The sequence below is a fragment of the Rhinoderma darwinii genome, chromosome 3, assembly GCF_050947455.1.
Source record: "Rhinoderma darwinii isolate aRhiDar2 chromosome 3, aRhiDar2.hap1, whole genome shotgun sequence".
Lineage (NCBI taxonomy): Eukaryota > Metazoa > Chordata > Amphibia > Anura > Rhinodermatidae > Rhinoderma > Rhinoderma darwinii.
In genome coordinates this window covers 94,084,471-94,088,133 of record NC_134689.1, presented here as the reverse complement: position 1 = coordinate 94,088,133, position 3,663 = coordinate 94,084,471, and positions in this window count along the sequence as shown.

The following is a 3,663-nucleotide window of genomic DNA, read 5'->3' as shown; positions in this document are numbered from 1 at the left end:
TGGCTGAAAATTTCTTATTTTCACAAGAAACAAAATACCCCATTCTGTTGCGCAATTTGTTCCGAGTGCCGCAATACCCCATTTGTGGTGACAAACTGCCGTTTGGGCCCATGGGAGGGCTCAGAAGGAAATGAGCGCTATTTGTTCTTTGGAGTCCAGATTTTGCTGGATTGGTTTTCGGTTGCCATGTCGCATTTGCAGAGCCCCAGAGGTATCAAAGCAATGGAAACCCACCAGAAGTGAACCCATTTTGGAAACTACACCCCTCAAGGAATTCATTTATGGGTGTTGTGACCATTTTGACCCCATAGTTTTTTCACAGAACTTATTTGAATTGGGCTGGGAATTAAAACAAAATACATTTTTTCCAATTATATGTAGTTTTAGCTCAAAATTTCTTCTTTTCACAAGAAATAAAATGCTCCATTTTGTTGCCCAATTTGTTCTGAGTGCCGCAATACCCCATTTGTGGTAATAAACTGCCGTTTGGGGCAATGGGAGGGCTCAAAAGGAAAGGACCAACATTTGGCCTACTGCAGATTTTCTGATGCGAAGTGATGTATTCAGAAGTCCCTGAGGTACCAGTACAGTTGAAACCCCCGAAAAGTGACCCCGTTTTAAAACGACACCCCTTAAGGCATTCATCTAGAGGTGTAGTGAGCATTTTGACCAGAGACATACACCCCATAAACTGTAATGTGGGTTCTCACGGGTATGGCAATACCCTACATGTGGCTGTTATCAGCTGCCTGGGCACACAGCAGGGCTCAGAAGGGAAAGATGAGGGGGATAAGCTGAGCGGAGTGCATCAGGGTATGTAAAATTGGGGTAAATGATAAACCATGGGATGTATGATACATTTTAAAACACTCTTCGATACAGAGCTCTGGTTTTTCAGGACACGTGTCACATTGATATATTGTGTCCTCCCTTATCCCCCTCTTATAGCAGACTTTGCACCTCTTTTGACTTTTTCCCTTCTTGCCAGTTTGGGGAACTTCTCCTGGAAAGTGTTGCCGCCCTGGTACGATGCGTGTGGCCTCGCTTCCAGAAGTACTGGGTGCCCCCCCTTCTCGGTTCCTAAAGATTAGGTTCTTGATAATCACCTCTTGAAATTCCAGGAAAGTTCCCCTCTGGCCTGCACATCGATGTAGCACGTACGCATTGTACAATGCCATCGGTATGATGTGCACGGCCAGCTTCTTATACCACACCGCATGGCGCTGTAGGGCTTCAGGACTTGATCTGACAAGTCCACCCCTCCCATGTACCTATTGTAGTCCAGGATGCAGTCTGGTATGGGGGTCTCTGTACTGGTACCTCGTACAGGTACATGGGTACTGGTGTGGGCATGTATTGTTGTCAATACAAGGACATCTCTCTTGTCTTGTACTTGACACACAATATGTTGCTGCTAGATTGTGCCCTGCTCTCACCCCTTCTTGTTTGCCCAAGCAGAGTCTTAGGGAGGCCTCTCAGATTTCTTCTAGCAGTGCCGCAGTACTTCTGGAAGCGAGGCAGTTGAAGAGTGGGACGCTGGTAGAAAAGTGATCCAGGTAGAGGTGGTAAACTTGGTCCAGCAGTGGGTGCACCAAATCCCAAACAATTTTTGCATTAACTCCCAGTAAGGAAAGGGGGGGGGGGTGGGCATTCTGGGGGCTGAATATTGGTGTCCCTTCCTTCATATATCCTAAATTTGTAGGTATACCCTGATGCACTCTCGCACAGCTCATACATCTTCACGCCATACCTTGCTCTTTTTATAACACAAAAGGTTTTTAATAGAGAAACACAACTCAATACTTATTGCCCAGATTCTGCAGTTTTGAGAAATATCCCACATGTGGCCCTAGTGTGGTAATGGACTGAAGCACCGGCCTCCGAAGCAAAGGAGCACCTAGTGGATTTTGAGCCCTCCTTTTTATTAGGCACCATGTCCGGTTTGAAGAGGTATTGTGGTGCCAAAACAGTGGAAACCCCCAAAAGCGACCCTATTTTGGAAACTAAACCCCTTGAGGAATTCATTGTAGTTTTCTTGGGGTGCATGCGGCTTTTTGATCAGTTTTTATTCTATTTTTGAGTGGCGTGGGGACTAAAAAACAGCAATTCTACTATTGTTTTTTTATTCTATTTTTTTTACTGCGTGCACCGTGCGCTATAAATTACATATTCACTTTATTCTGCGGGGCGATACGATTACGGCGATACCAGATGTTTATAGTTTTTTTTATGTCTTATGGCGTTTGCACAATAAAATACTTTTTGTAAACAATCATTTACTTTTTGTGTTACCTTATTCTAAGAGCCATAACGTTTTTATTTTTCCATCAATAAAGCCGTGCGAGGACTTATTTTTTGCGTAACGAACTGTAGTTTCGATCAGGACCATTTTTAGGGACATGCGACTTTTTGATCTCTTTTTATTCCTTTTTTGGGAGGTGAAGTGACCAAACAATTGTGATTGTGGTATGGTTTATTATTATTTTCTTTTACGGCGTTCACCGTGCGGGATAAATAACGAAATAATTTTGTAGTTCAGGCCGTTACGGACGCGGCGATACCAATTATGTATAGTTTATTTGTTTGTCTATATATTTTTATTAATAATAAAGGACTGATAAGGGAAAAGGGGGGATTTTTACTTTTAAAACTTTTATTTTCTTATTTTTACTCAACTTTTTTTTACTTTGTCCCACTAGGGGCCTTGAGGGTAGGAAGCCCTGATCGCAATTCTAATACACTGCACTACATGCGTAGTGCAGTGTATTAGAACTGTCAGCTACTCACTGACAGCAAGCATAGTGGGTCCTGACGTTGTCAGGACCCACCAGGCTTCCGTCGATGGCATAGCCGGACGCCATTGTTAGGTGTCCGGTTGCCATAGTCACCATCACCGGCCGCTATCGTGTAGCAGGCTGGCAATTGTAGCTTAACCCCTAATAAGCCGCGATCCGTATTGATCGCGACTTTTAAAGGGTTAATTAGCGGGGACACAGCGATCGGTCCCCGCTATGGGAGCTGCGGCAACCGCTGTACAAGACAGCAGCTGTCACAGCTCTTGCATGTGTCGGGAAGACGGCCGAAATGGCCGTTACTCCCGCGACGTAATATTCCGTCACTGAGCGCGAACTGGGCGGAAAGGTCTAGCGGAAACCCATCAACAGAACCTAACGCTGATGTGAACACACCCTTAGGGGCATACTGATGTCTCGTAGAGGCATCAGCACCGTTAGTCTATGCCTTCCCCGGTATTGCCACTGGAGAGATGCAGTAATCTGAAAATCACAAGACTCCTGTTTGGATTGCTAGCAGCTGCTAAAGCAATCATGGTAAAAAATAAATAAAAAAAATGTGTCTACTATATCTATTAAGGCCTGGCATTATATTTAAAGTGACTGTCACACTGGACGGTCACTTAGTTTAAAGGACATGCTCTTCAGGCTGCACAAATTGCAAACTAAGAATTCCATGTATAAACTTCCATATAGAAACCTAACACTAAAATCCTAACATTGCAAATCCATTTTTGGAAATGCTCTTTTCTATTATAGTGTGCAGGCCCTACAGAGTTGTCGCTGTTGCCCGAAGCGTACATTTTTCCGCAGAACTCTCCTCCCAGGTGCAGTAACCCGGAAGTGCTAGCTGGAGTTGCCTTGGTGCCGC